Here is a 15,940-nt window from a genome sequence, read left to right as displayed (position 1 = left end):
CCCCCCCCTCCCCCAAGTCATCACTTGTCATCATTGACCTGACCCCCCCCCCAACAGATGATGACGTCATCTAATTTAATAAAAACTAAAAGATAACTTTAATTTCACAATATTTATTATTCATTTTTCAAACCATAAACATTGATTATCAACGTTTGATAAAACACATTCAGACATTTTATTAATTTCAGAAACTGTTGATAATTTATGTTTTACGATACAATGGGGACATAAAATTTAAATTTGCAAAGATAAAATCTAACAAACATTATTTAAATTAGGCTACTTGGTGCAGGTGCTATTTTAAAAAATTCAGAAAGTGTAATTTAAAATAGTATAGGAGGCAAATTATTTTATAGCATATTAGTCTTTTAGTGGAATGAATTTCTGTTTCAATTTCCAAACATAAAATTAATTGATTCAAAAATGTTTCTGCCTTGGACCTCTGGCAATGTACTATAAATAGTATCATTGATCATCAATTTCATCTTCATCTTCATCATTTTCTCCCATTTGCTGTTCTTCATGTATGCCACATTTTCGTGAATGGTCTTTCATTGCTGTGATCGAGGAGTGATACAATGAACATTTAGGGCAAGTTCGCCTTTTGAGAAGTGATACCCCTTTCCCATTTTGTTTCTTGAGAGATGGGCAATACTCATCATAGCAATTTATCTTTAGCTGTTTTGAAAGGAACAAACTTTGAAATAGGCTTAATTTGCCTATGTTTTGATGACATCATCTTGGGTCTGACCCCCCCCCCCCTCCCCCATGTCAACATTTGGTAGACCCCCCCTCCCCCCCTAGTTGATGACGTAATATGTGAACGCTCCCTTAAATGAATGACTGCAGAATTCCCAACAAACGTCGCTTCATTGTCTTTGTAACATTTTCATGGCATACAAAAACGCAATAGAGTGGTCACCATTTATAATTAGTCCTCAGAAATCAAGCACTTATAACTGCATCGTACTCATAGTCAAAGTCAAATTTTATTTTGAAAAGTCTATGGACAACCATCAAATCTTAAAATTCCTTATCTGGAACAAAAAAAAAAACAAAGACAAAAAAAAAAAAAGACCCAAAAAAATACCACCACCTAGATCTGCTTATATTGTCTTACAGGACTTAATAGCGCTTACAACACTATAAAAAGGATGATGATATGGTGACTGATTCAATAAATCGGGAACAGTAGATTTCACGAGCACCTCAAAGATGTACCAATTTTGACATTACCTCAAAGTCTCACCGAGACACAAGCAAAGGATCCTGCTAAAACATTTACATAATGCAATAATATTCAAAACCTATAACAGTACATAACAGAGAGATGATTTACAGTATAAAAAATCATCTCAAGAAGAAAGGTACTGTATTTGACTGTCTGCCTCCCAACTAAAGACCCCCGCAAGGACCAGGAAAAAAATGAGCAATCTTAATCCATAACAAAGACAGGGAGCAACATGGAAAGGGAAAACAAATATAAGGGATAGAAAAATGTGAACTCTCTGCCCAGAACCCTTCCAAGAAATTTTTTTTTTAATAAAAAAAAATACAAATTCTGGAACAGTCAATTTTGTCACAAGCTGGTCATCATCTCTCCATCTCAGTGCGCCACCTTGAATGTATCGTAATAAAATATGAGTTGGAATGGCTGTTGTTCTTTAAACATTTGGTCCTGGTGTCAACAGTGCATTTACCTAACTAATCTATTACTATATATTACACTCAATAGTGGGAGGGGGAGGGACAATTAAGTACTGAAAATATAAAGTAACAAGAAAAGAAAAAATAATACATATTTATAAAAAAAATTGAGTCTAATTGCGACTAAAATAGAATTTGCGATTAATTGCTGTCAAGTGTAAAATTTTCGGCAGCGAAAAACTGCAGGGACAAAATGTCGATGGAAAATAAGTATAAAATGAATGAGTCTTACCAATTTATCGCATGGGTGATTTTCATGGTTGTGATTAGCCCCTGTAACCCTCAGAAGCCAGTATTAATTTCAGAGTCCTGCATGGTAAGAAAAACTTTTTATTACAAAATAATAAAATTATCCACAACATAGTATGATAAAATATTAATAGCGTTGTCACTTGCATACCTCAATTGTGAAGGATTTCAACATGCAGATTATAGAGCAATTGAAAATAAATCTTAATAAGACATTCAATAATAATACTAATCCAGCGCAATCAGATTTTTTGAACAAATCAAGTCTTTCACTTTTTAAAACTGTTCTGGTAATAGTTGAACTATTGTCTTGCTGCATTACATCGTGCAGCCCGCCCACTGAAGACTGTAAATGAGCTGCAGATAGGCACACATTGCCTCTTCCTCTGGATGTTTTAAAATTCAGAATCAGTTTGATTGCTTTATTAAAATTGTCTTGGCAATCAAGATAGAAAAGCTGATGGTGATAATTTACTTCCGAGTTATGCTGAAATATTATAACCTTGTGCATATAATATTTTCATTTATTTTTAAATATGTAAAAGTAAAAAAACACCTCCTGCCCCCGTCCAAAAACAACCTCCTACCTCTGGTTAGGGCGAACTCCTTTGCTTGAAGTCAATTGCTTTTTGCCCTGCTTGCATTCATAGACACAAAAATCATAAATTAGCCAACTTTCCTCAGGGTGATATGATGGAAGCTGAAAAACATGGAATAATATAAAAGATCATAACATAAATACCTAAATATTAAGTTTAAAAATTGCAATATTTTCTCCAACTGAGACAAAGGTGTTACAGTTCAGTACGTTAGAAGAATAAGAAAGTAAGTCGAGAGTTTTCTCGAAGAACTTAAATTTGTGACGCGGTACTCAAATCAGGGACTAGGTCAAAAGCTGAATGGAATGGCACAAATGGAAAGCCAAAGGCATGTTGTTTTCAATATTTAAAGTCAATAAAAATTCAAATTCTGTGCATTCTAATATGAGGCAAACAACTACAGACCACACTAAATTGAATTGTATTAAGTAAAAGGATCTTGTCACATTCAATCAAGCTGTCATTTGAGAAAAATTACTTCATTATAAATTGAAGTTCAGATCGCATGTTTGAAGCCGTATTAGGAAAATTCATGTATCTGTGTATAAGCCAAGTTTCATCAAAATCACAGTGGCAACGAGTGTCTAATATTTGCCACCAGATACACTCGTAAAATTTGAGTGTAGGCCTATTTAGCAAAATCATATATTAGGAATGGTTTATACTACATCATAAAGTAGCGCATGCCCGTCATCATCCTGCATCTTTTTTATATATATATAAATATTAAAAAAAGAATTGAGCTTTCATAAGCCGCAATATCCACCAAACATGCTCAAAGCACTTTACAAAGGATCCATGACTAGCAGCAACACGTAACAAGTAGAACGTTAGGCGATGTTTTTCTTCTCACAGACAACGCTCTTAGCGGATAGGAAATCATACACATGAGTACAGTGAGAGAATGTGAGTCCTTGATGAGGCTCGACCCCAGGACCTTCCAATCCGGAAGTGAGTGCCACACAGCCGCATATATCTTGGCTGTTCTTGAGAATTTGCCAAACACCTACAAACTAATTAGTAAAAAGAGGGGAGATGGGCAGAAATAGACAGACAGATACACACTCAGAGAGAGAGAGAGAGAATAATATCAGTTGCCTGTGGTGTCAGTTCGTTTAGGAGTGAGGTGGCGGAAGAAGTAGTCTAGCACTAGTACTTGGGTAGTAGTAGTAAGTAGTAAATAGGGGAGGTCTTCTGCACGTTCCTTGAGCTAAGGAAAGTATTCCTTCAACTAACCTTAAAATAAAAAATAAAACATTGTACATTTCCAACACTTGGACCTGCACTATGACCTATAACTAAAACTAACAGACAAAAAAAAAAAACCCCGCTAAGACTCCTCTCCAGTACCTTTCAATATTTCAAATTGAATTATAATGGCTGCGGAAAACTAAAACAATGGTCATATAAGGAAATTTACAAATCAATCAAGTTGTTCTACAGGTTTTAAAATGAAAATATGAAGTAACAAGATATCACTCTAATATAGTGACACCTAACTAACACTAGACATCACACCAGCAGCAATGCTGAGCGGAGTAATTTTACTTTTTTCACTAGCAACCAAGTTGCCACATTGGATTTTCTTTCTTTACTTTTTTTTTAGTGTTCTGCTAATGTGCAATCTACATTTAAAATAAAAAGTGGCATCTTTCATTTCTTCTAATTCTTAACAGACACGATTATGTCCACTTCACATCTCAACAACAGGGACAATTTTTTTCACTTCTTGAGGCAGTTTTTTCTTACTTCTTTTAAATTTCATTTTTTTTTAAAGCTTCTTTATTGATTTGATTATAAGTTCTATTGTTCTTCTTTTATTATAATTTCATTGTCAATATCATTTTCATCCGTCATCAGCATACTTTTACAGTACTTTTACCATGTTATTCTTACGCTCTTACAGTTACAGTACAGCAGAGCGATACCTAACGCAGACCTTTAAAGTGCTACTAAATTTGAAAAATTAAAATAAAACGTTTGACAAAAGATCCACAGTTCAAAAGCTAAAACAATTATAAAGTGAAACTACCTCGAGGCTCGAGGAACATCGGGGGTAAGGTCTCCCGCCCATACTGGGCACTGGGGGACTGGAAGTCTAGAGAGCTGCGCCGGTGGAACCCGTAATTTTAATTTAGTTTCTTAAACGGTTCCGATCATTCAGGAGAGGAGTAGTACCTATCTAGTTGTAGTTATTAGTAGAAAGAAGAAGAAGAAGAAGAAGAAGAAGAAGGAGCATGTTCAGGTTCAAGTTCAACCCTCTTCTTAGTAGGCACTTGCAAGAATTTTTCAAAATAGTGGCTATGGGTATTAATTTAGCGTAGAAAAATAAAGGGGAGTGAAACATTAACTAGAGTGAAAAATTATCGCTCTGTCTCAACTGGTTAAAAAGTTATGACCGTTTATGTGGTGGAAAATCTCTATATAGCTTAATAGGAAAAAATGTGACAAAAGCACAGCATCCCAATCCCAATGGATAATCACGTATAATTCAGAAACAGCTTCAGATACAACTTTCAAATTTTTACATGTGGTAAATAAACATCTCTGTAATACATTGCAAACAGAAAATGAATTATTTTGAGAAAGAAAAGTATAGTTTAGAGCTGAGACAGCTGAAATCAAGGAAAAATAGATCACGACATGCAAATGAATGGCCGATTGGAATTTTGGAAAAGTCAATAATAAAAATTTTATTCACATGAAGATAGACCAAATACACCACTGAATCGGCGTCATTTAGTTGTTCACTTTGAACTTTTCAAAATGAAAATAGACCTCATACAAGCAAAGATATGAACAGACAAATGTTTGAGGTGGTGTACTCTTCTTAGTTGATAGAAGAGTTAGGAGTGAGAATGACGAGAAATGAGTTGCCACTTAATTAAGGAAAAAAATTGTCGTATCTAGTTTACTTACCTTCTTTGTTGACTTTTTAATAAAAAGTACATTATTCTCATTTTCGAATGTTTTCAAATTGGAGAAAAGATGAGAATGTCTCGTTTACCGAGAGGGCCATTTTTTTTGCTTCACACTTCTCAAAGAAAGACCGCGAAAAGTGGAGGCTGGGGTCGGCTGGTCCTTGAAAGCTCACAAATGCAACTTTAAACGCATAAGAGTGCTGGGAGTAGGTAGCTACAAATAGGTAAAGGAGCGGTGGTTTGCAACTTTAAACACATAAGAGTTCTGGGAGTACAAATAGTGAAAAGCGGTAGTTTTCGCTATTTGTAGTGGTAGTACAAATAACCACTTCGTTATCAGATTTATGTTGTTTTTTTTTTTTTCCTCTGGACACACTTTTATGCTCGTTAGAGTAGTATTTCATAAGGGCATCCGCCATTGTTCTGATAGTTTATAACCAGTTGCTAAGTTACTATGCGTCATCATGAGGGAAGTGACGTCACGACTGTTGAAGGCTATTGCGTCCGGTTATCAGACCTACAAATATGTGCACTTTGATCTGACCCAGATTATAATTGGGACAAAAATAGAAGGAGGTGTTGTAAACGAAGACGTCCTGGAAGAAATAGAAGCTCGGGCAGGCCCACAAGAACTCTTCTAGTGACTGTGAAGCGCAGAAAACTGTCCTGGTTTGGACGCCATACTCGACACGATAGCCTGAGCAGGACAGTCCTACAGGGCACAGTCGAAGGCCAGCACAGAAGAGGGCGCCTAAGGATGATGTGGCTGGACAATAAAAGAATGGACAGAGATGTCGGTTCCGGAGCTGCTACATAGGGCTAGCAACAGGCAGACATGGAGGAAGACTGTAACTTCTGCTTCAAGCAAGTCCTCCCGACGACCATCCGGTCATGGGATTGTGTGAGTGAGAATGAGTTGTAAACATAATCTACGTTTTTATTGGACCGCACTCGGTTATTGTATTGATTCACCTTGTAAAACTAAAAGCTCAATATCCACTAAACGTGCTCAAAGCGCTTTACAAGAGGTCCTTAGCCAACAGCAACACTTGACGTGTAGCACGAGAAATGAAAAAAAAATGTAAAATGGTATTATCGCCCAACAGGAAGAGTCATGTCTCGTTCTACACGTTTTGTGTTGCTGTTGGTCAGGAACCCTTTGAAAGGCGCTTTGAGCACGTTTAGTGGATATTGCAGTATAGATAGTATGCGCTTGTCTAAGAAGTTCATAACATTGTCATCCGGAAGTGCAACGGACCAACACACAAAACTGTGTGTAATCATGAACTTTTATAGTCTGGATAATGCCGTTTAGTGAGTATAACTCATAAACGTGGATGGCAAAAAACAATAACAAAGACTAGAGTGATGTCAACTTCGTTCTATCTATATCAAAGCTCAAGTTTGAAGTTGTTTATTTGACAATTATTGTCGGTACATGTCGCTGTTTCAAATTATTAAATATCTATTATTCCACGCCTCTCCCTGTCCACTTTTAAAGAGAATTTCAGTAAATTGAAATATATATACAAAATGCAAATTATAACAATACTAAATATCGTGGTACATTATTCAACGAAATAAAATATTAAGTTGGAAAGTTTTTTGTCAATGTGTTCTTTAAAAACAAAAATTGAATTAGATTTTTTTGGGTCTGGATATGTTATGTCATAGTGGCCCCGATAGCTCAGTTGGTAGAGCACTCGCTTCACAAGCAAAGGGACCGAGATAAATCCCAAATGCAGTCGATATTTTTTTTTTTCTGACCTCCCTGTCCACCCAGCAGTGATTGGGTAGCTGGATCTTTTATAGATCTGGTGGAAATTACTTTACGATAGACCATCTTCCTATCCAAAGGGTAGCAAGTAATTAGTTTTGTCCGTTTCACGCTATAGCAACCGGAATAAGCTCCAATGGCTCTGAAGTACATTTCTTATGTTATGTTATGTTAAATATAAATACGATAGAAAAATATGTTGCAATGTTAAACTTACATAAGTTTTTAGAACGTCGTTTTTAGAAGATATCCTCAGGGAACAGACACGGAATGAAGTGACCCCAAAACATAATACCAAGATTAGATATAAGATACCAGATATAACTCCGCTATGCCCCTGGTCTGAAAAGGAAAACAATTTTTTTTTAAATTTTGGTCAGAAAACTCGTCCTTCAAAAATCGATCAATTAAAATGACTTTCACCGTGTCAAAAAAAAACCCCAACAAACCTGGGGCTTCTTGTAAGTCTTTAAGGAAGTCACATGTCGGAGAATGTATGTCAAGATGAAGGTTATCGATATTTGAAGGACGAGTTTTCTGGCCAAATTGTTTTTAATGTGCTTTTTATTTCACAGCACGGTACGATATGTTTACTGAGAGATAATTAATATTTAATTTACCTTGACAAAATGTAAATTAATTTGTGCAAATAATAGCTTGTACTTTGTTTGCTGTGTCATCACAACAGCTCTAATTCAAATAAAAGTATTCTTATGTGAGTTGATTCTGCGATATACATATAGACCTTAGATCAAATGTACTTATATACACATAGGGGCCGACCTAGAATTCAAACCACAGAGGAGGAGGAGGAGGAGGAGGAGGAGGAAGAGGAGGAGGATGAAGAGGAGGAGGAGGAAGAAGGGAGAAGGAGGTGGAGGAGGTGGTGGAGGAAGAAGGGAGGAGGAGGTGGAGGAAGAGGAGGAGGTGGTGGAGGAAGAGGAGGAGGTGGAGGAGGAGGAAGAGGAGGAGGAGGAGGTGGAGGAAGAAGAGGAAGAAGGGAGAAGGAGGTGGAGGAGGTGGAGGAAGAGAGAGGTGGTGGGGAAGAGGTGGAGGAGGGAGGAGGAGGAGGAGAGAGGAGGTGGAGGAAGAAGGGAGAGGAGGTGGAGGAGGTGGAGGAGAGAGGAGGTGGAGGAAGAGGAGAGGAGGGGAGGAGGGGAGAAGAGGAGGTGTGGAGGAGGATGGAGGAGGAAGGTGGTGGAGGAAGAGGGGAGGAGGAGGTGGAGGAGAGGGAGGAGGAGGGGAGGAGGAGGGGAGGGGAGGAGGTGGAGGAGGAGGAGGAGGAGGAGGAGGAGGAGGATGCTTATGAGTGACAGGAGGAAGAGAAATAGGAGAAGCAGGAGGAGATGAGGAGGGAGGAAGAGGAGAAGGAGAAGAAGAGAAACCGGAGAAGGAAGAGGAGGAGGGGGAGGAGTGGGGAGGGGGTAGTAGAAATGGAAAACTAGAAAGCAATCGTGAAATAATATTAACTCACTCAGCCCTAACCCTAACACCGACTATACCCGTAGTTTACCCGGGGTAACTTTTACCCTATGCCTATTTATTACATTTTTCTGAGACAAATTTTAGGCGTAGTATCAAAGCTAATGATCTAAATTTTTACATGTTAATGGTAGTTGAATAAAACGATCTACGATTACTTGTATTCCAATATGATAGATTTTATGCTTAAATTATCAATTTATTGTTGTGTTTTATTTGCATTGTAAAGCGCCTCTGAGCACATTGTGGATCTAGGCGCTATATAAATTCATTCATTCATATGTACGAGTATATGCTCATTTTTAATACATTTTTTCCAATTTTGATAAGTAGCAAAACTCTCTAGGATTGAGGGAGTTAATATAGACCTTAGATCAGGTGTAGCTACTTTTTGATATTTCGTGAACCTAGAAACTGACCTAGAATTCGGTCCATGGTCTATAAACTGAAATTAAACATTGATTAAGTGCTCCAGTTTTTTTCATAGCCAACGTTGAGCCTCACAGGGCGGTACTCGAACCCGAGACCTTCCAGTCCGAAGGCGAGTGTGATGCAACTAGAACACAAAACGCTGTCCCACCATGTCAATAGGGAATGAGATTAGCGGAAGAGTAGCGTCCCTTGATTGGAAGTCGCGAGCGGAAAAATTATTAGAGAGAGAACGTCATGTTGGTTGTGCGGCATGAGACACTTCACCGAAAGCGAGGACGAGAGAGACGCATGCTCAAAACCATTTTGACGTTCTCTCTGTAAGGTGACGTCCAATCAAAGGACGCTACTCTTCCGCTAATCTCATTCCCTATCTGGTGCTGTGTCGGAATGAGCTAGAATTAAAGAACATAATATATAGGACACAGGCTCTATGAAAGTACTAGTCCTTCAGAGCCATAGGGCCCCGTGGAGCCGGAGTTTATCTCTGTATCTAGAGCGTAAAAACAGACACAAGCAATTGATTACTACCCTTTAGACAGGACGCTATTCTATCGAAAAGAACTTTCCTCTAGAACTAACAGACCCAGCTACTAAATCATTGCTGGAAGGACAGGGGATTAGAACACAAAAAAATCTCGACTTCACCCGGGATCGATTTTGGTCCCTTTGAGTGTGAAGCGAGTGCTCTACCAACTGAGCTATCCGGACCCGTTTTTCCCTTGTGTTTTTCTGTCTTGCTTTGTGTGTCACCTTTCATACACACTTGTTCAGATCTGTAAATTATATATGTAGTCAAGCACTCCGAATAACGTTGCCGAGTTGGTTTGATTTCTGTTTCAGAAGATTTCTTATAGTCGACTGTGTGAGGTCCGTTGGATTCAATAGTCTGACGTCACGCCGCCCGGCACGGCGGCCATCTTTGTTCTAAACAAAGAAAATCTGTACTTTTTATTCTCCATGCTGGCTAGAACTTTTCATTTGTCTTGTGATCATAATGTGTAAAAGTCAAAACATGATCAAATTTATGTTTTTTCCCCTCTGGATACACTTTTATGCTCGCCGGGGAAGTATTTCATACGGGCATTCGCCATTGTTTTAATAGTTTAGAGCTAAGTTACCATGCGTCATTAGGAAGGAAGTGACGTTACGACTGTTGAAGAGTATTCCCGTCATGGTCACTCTTTTTGTTCCTTCTATAGATTTGCAATACGCTTCAACAGTCGTAACGTCACTTCCCTCGTAATGACGCACGGTAACTTAGTAACTGGCTCTTAACTATCGGAACAATGGCGGACGCCCTTATGAAATATGTCTCCGACGAGCATAAAAGCGTATCCAGAGGGGAAAAAACAAAACATTATAAATCTGATCATGTTTTGACTTTTACACATTCTGATCACAAGAAAAGTTCTAGCCAGCATGAAGAATAAAAAGTACAGATTTTCTTTGTTTAGAACCACGATGGTCGCCGTTGCTGGGCGACGGGACATCAGACTATACCACATAGCCGCACATCTCTAAGTTTAAAGGATTTGAATATTTATTGAATCTTTGTGATGGTAAATTGTTGATCTGTATCGCTGACTATTGCGGCTATGTGGTTTTGTGGTATGACACTCGCTTTCAGATCGCAAGGTCCTGGGTTCGAGCCTCGCTCGACGCATAGTTGAGTCCTTGGAAAAGACTCTTTACTCACATTCTCTCACCGTACTCAGGTGTAAAATAAGTACCTGGCCGTTAACAGCGTTGTCTCTGTCCAAAAAAGTGTGATATAGCCGTTATACTTCCGGATGGCAATGTTATGAGCTTCTTGGCATCCTATCTAGGGTAGCCCTATTCGTCCTTAAGGTCGAATAGCATCAACCGCCATTGCCATCCGTAAGGACAAATAGTGTTGCTTGCACTATTCGTACTTCACACTACAGCTGGGCACTATTCCGTTTCTGTTTGTACTGAGCTAGATTCGATTCTACGTAATTACATGATATATCCGTATCGTCTTAATTTTTTTTGTTAGCGAGTCAAATAATCAGTTGAGTGTGTGTGTGTGTGTGTGTGTGTGTGTGTGTGTGTGTGTGCGTGTATGCGTTAGTTTCGTGTGTGTGTGGGGGGGGGGGTTGTTTTTTTGTTTTCTGTTTTTTTTTTTGGGGGGGGGGGGGGGGGGGGGTTGTTTGTTTGTTTTGTTTTTTGTTTTCTTCTGGGATTTTTTTTTCCAGAATGGTGATCGTATCCTATTAGGAACTATTTTCGTGTTCTCCTTTTGGCAAGTATCCCATTCAAATGCCAGCTCGAAAGTTTGGGTTGGTTGGGCACAGAGAAAGATTCGTCAGGTATTCTTTTCTTTTTTTCGTTTCTTTCTTTTTTTGGTGGTGGGGGGTAGGGGGGGGGGTTGATTTTTTAATTTATTTTTCTTCTTCTTCTTTAAAAAAAATAATTTTTTTTGGTTGTGTATGTGTCTGTGTGTGTGTGGAGGGGGGGGGGGGGTTGCCTTTTTTACATTTTTCCTATCTATGATAGTGGTTTAACACTCAATAACTATTTGTTTTAAATGACTAGTATTAAAATTGTCAAAAATATTATATTAGCCAAAGTAATATAAGCAGCCCAATAACATCAACGTATCTCTTAAGAAGCAGTTTTTTAAAAATCTTGATAATTCAGTGAGGGCCATCAATATTGGCTTGAATTTAGCCAACATTTTTCATTTATTTGAACAATGTCGATACATGTCCTTTAACTTCAGAAAATTTTGTTATAAGTTGTACCGTCTTGAGTAGACGAGCTGTATAACAGAATTGTAGATTTAATCCACGGAGAATTCAATGAGTTAGTGGCAGTGAACGAGGTAATGGTATAGACGGTATGGAATTTGGCGGCTTTACAACACGCAAATTAATTCCAAAGCCGAAAGCACAACGTTGCATTTAATCTAATCTCCATATACGATGTCAAATATATTAAAGATTAATAAAGGACACTAATACCAAGTCCTCAATATTTTCAGTACTTCATTCGTTAGCTAATACTATTAAGTATTTGGTATCCACTTTTGCCCTGACGAGAAGTTAGAATGTCAACGGGCTGGGTTTTAAAATGTCTACGGGTTGAAACTGGATGAAATAGGATGATACAGAACATAAAAGCCCAGTTCGGCCTAAGAACAATAATTTGCCTATGTTCTTAAACTCAGAACAATGGGTTATGTTATCAGGGGTGTTGGGATTGTTATTTTTGATCTGGGTAGGGGTCTATAGATAACAACATCAATATTAGAAACGTCTCTAACGTCTGATAAAGCTAAGATTACTGGCCAAAAATATATTTCTAACTTTAGTTCAAATTTGAAAAATAAAAACACGGAAATATACATAATAAGCTTTATATATTTTAAACAATGGTTACAAGAAAAAATACACGATTTTTCTCAATAATTCTGTATTCAAACAACTTTGTATGCAAATGTTGTATTCCAGATGTGTAATTTGGCTTATCACCACTCAAGGTGGTAACTCAATAGATATTACTAATACTAACTTGTGTCTATGTGCGCAGTGATACAGACCTGCCAAGCATTCGACTTATTGTGTTTTAGTGGGATGGCAGAATACCATTTCGAAAGGGATTTGTGCTGCGTTGTAGGTTAACAATAAATCATCCCCATCGACGTGTAGAAATACGCAGGTCTGACATCTGAACCCACTTTTCGGCATAGTTTAACATTGTTTTATAATGGACAGTATTTTGCGTCTTTTTTTTAGATTTCCATTACAACAATGAGCCAATAAGGAAATGGGTTATCAGACCTGAAAATAAGTGCACGTCGATCCACATCAATTTAAAAACCATCACCATCACAGACAATAATCACTACCACAAGCACTTTTACAACAGCCTCATTACCATCAGAATCGATACCACCATCATTTGCACAATATCATACGTATCAGCACCACCATCAATATCACTACTCCAGCATTATACCTACCATTACCATGGTCATATCAACTATTGCCACCACTAGCAAAAGCATAACTATCATGTCAGCCACCACCACTCCAGAAAACAATCATTTTAAATACCAATATCCCAGGCGTACACTATAGCGTCACCATTGCCTTCAATGTTATCACTTCAGCTTCTTGATCATTGACACCACCACTACAAGGAAATTATGGTCGTTATCGTCCCCACCACATCATTCTTATTATCACTATCAACATCACCAATGCATCAGCTTTGTAACTACCACCACCACCACCACCACCACCACCACCACCACCAGCACCATCATCATCATCATCATCATCATCATCATCACAATCAGGAATCATCATTTCAATCACGACCATCACAAAAACAACAAAATTAACAGCATCATCACTGCTACCACCACCACTAGCACTACTAACTACTATCACCACAAGATCGACTACCACCACCAGGGCCCAATTTTATGTAAGCAGACTAGATTTAGTTATTTACTAGTCTAGTAAATGATTTGCTAGCCTTAAGCCGAGGCGGAACAAGTAACTAAAAAGTGGGATTTCATGAACGTTTTCTAGTCTCTGACTAGCGAGGCTATTGCCGAGAAGTGGGCGTTGTTAGGACAGTGCCTAATTCAGTTATTTTGTGCTTGTAACATCAAGCTCTCTACTACACAATGGCAAGTAAGACACCAGCCTTGATATTTTCAACGCAAAAGATTTCCAAAGAAGAAATTAGCAACACCTCCGTTCCGTTTCATATTTGAACTTACTTTTGCCGTGATTAATGAAATCACGTGATATTGACTGTCGACTGATCAGACAACAATGATGCTCATGGTCGACTGTCAATTATATATTTAGACCAATGAAAGTTTCAGTGAAAATCAAACGAATTGAACTTTTTAAAAACCAACAAAAAACAACGGAAAATGTGTTCTGACGAATCATATTATTTCAGTTAGTGTCATGCCAACAGAATAACTTTTGTCTCCACTATACTTTCTAGTCGTTTTTTGTTTTTGTTTTGTTTTTGTTTGTTTGTTTTTTTTTTTTTTTTTTGGTTGTTCTTTGAAGCGAACCCTTCCACTTCGAGTCTCCGTTCATTTGCAACCTGCTAACCGATTAGATTCCGGGTTTATTCCCTAGTTTTTACTCACAAAAATTTGTACTTTCGACGGTCTGCGCATATCTACTCTTACATTTTTAAAAAAGTAGTGACAATACCACAGGACACCTTTTGCCTCTGTCATTCGTAACCGAAGTATTTTCCTTCCGAATCGAAGCTCTCTCTATATCTAAAAATAGCTTATCGACGATATTACGTATCCTAGTAACTAGTCTCAGACTAAGCTTAAAGTCCGGCCTCAGCAATAAATGACTAAAACTTAATCAAACTTAGTCTGAAGGTGACGTGATTTTAGTCTGGGACATACTTGGACAGCTCACATATAATTCGATTTTTTCAAGTCCTTGGCTAAAATCAAACACTAAGCGCTAGTCCACGTTAAAAAAAAAACGGGCCCAGAGCGTCATTATCGCCATCATCACCATAACAAGTAACAAGGTCACCACCATCACAGATTTTTTAAATTGCAAACTTCCGAATATTTTTTTTATTCGTTGAAGTTGGCAGTTCTAAAATTTACAGACGGCTTAGACTTACGTACGAATAATTTTTGCGAAGGGGAATCACGGATACTGTGACCCATTTATTATTGAAAAACTCAATGCTGCTATTTGCAGTTTTTTCAAAATTTTTTTCTCCGTCCCGCCATAGGTTAAAAAAAAGAAAAAAAAAGAAAAGAAGATATCGTATAGACCGTAGACTATACAGCTTGGTAAGAAGGGGGGGGGGGGGGGGGGGGGGAGGGGGGGGGGCGTTGACAAGACTAATGAGCGTGAACTAAAACATCGTTAATCATTGTCACAGTCACAGGGGGAGAGCATTTAACGAACGGGATGTGGTTGTGGTTTCTGTAGGTGCAGAGAAGAGAGAGAGAGAGAGAGAGAGAGAGAGAGAGAGAGAGAGGGGGGAGGATAAAAGATTTTAACTTTGTAATATTATTTTAATATCTATCTTTAGCAGCATTTAAAGGAAAGAAAAAGTTGATAATAATGATAATAAACTAAGTGTGTGTGTATGTGTGTGTGTGTGTGTGTGTGTGCGTGCGTGCGAGTGTGTTTGTGTGTGAGTGTTTGTATATTTGTCTAATTTCCGAAATTAATTTTCTCATTGTATTTCATGAAAAAAAATATTTTATGAAGCGGCTGAATATAGATATGTGGAAGATTAAATATTACAAGTGTGTTTATAAAAATGAAACGAGTCTCATTTTGTTACATCACATTCTGTCGATTATACTTTCATAATTAATTTAGCTTTCGTATATATGAAATTAAAATTAAACCAAATTTGATCTGGATACCTGATTTCTACTCTGATCTAGGTCTCTCATAGATTAAGATTTTAATCCAAGTGAGAGCGATCTATAATCAAGTTTTAGTCCAACTGAGCACATGATTAGGTCCGTCTAACGGTTGATCTTTTCTTACTAAAAGTAAACACGCTGCTCTGTCTATGAAAGTTGTAAACATACTCATGGTCAAATGGAAAAGTAACATATTGTGATATTGGATATTTCAAGAACTGTGAACGTTTTATTATCGAGGCCATTTTGAGCACATCTGCAATGTGACCAAGACTCGAGCACGTGGAAAATTAATGTAGATCGTCCCCATTGAAAAAGAAAAAGAAAGAGTACAGAGTGGGAGGACGTTGGGGAA

At 37.9% G+C, this 15,940-nt stretch overlaps 1 protein-coding gene and 1 long non-coding RNA gene across 3 annotated transcripts in view; both read right to left on the bottom strand.

The window, feature by feature from the left end:
- Positions 1-15,940, bottom strand: part of LOC144977658 (b(0,+)-type amino acid transporter 1-like) — a gene marked incomplete in the record, with an annotated part of 47,147 nt that overhangs the window by 20,116 nt on the left and 11,091 nt on the right.
- LOC144977659 (uncharacterized) lies at positions 30-5,806 on the bottom strand. 2 transcript variants are annotated; one of them, XR_013646368.1, is made up of 3 exons: positions 5,478-5,806; positions 2,547-2,659; positions 30-2,019 (listed from the first exon to the last, which is right to left on the bottom strand). It is a non-coding gene; the product is annotated as an uncharacterized LOC144977659 (long non-coding RNA). The 2 variants fall into 2 exon arrangements; XR_013646369.1 differs by lacking the exon at positions 5,478-5,806 and adding an exon at positions 3,909-4,680.

Source organism: Berghia stephanieae, chromosome 7, assembly GCF_034508935.2.
Source record: "Berghia stephanieae isolate SIO BIC M18660-M18661 chromosome 7, UCSD_Bste_1.3, whole genome shotgun sequence".
NCBI classification, from domain to species: Eukaryota; Metazoa; Mollusca; class Gastropoda; order Nudibranchia; family Aeolidiidae; genus Berghia; species Berghia stephanieae.
Note: the sequence above shows the minus strand (reverse complement) of the source record. Positions and strands in the feature narration are given on the sequence as shown.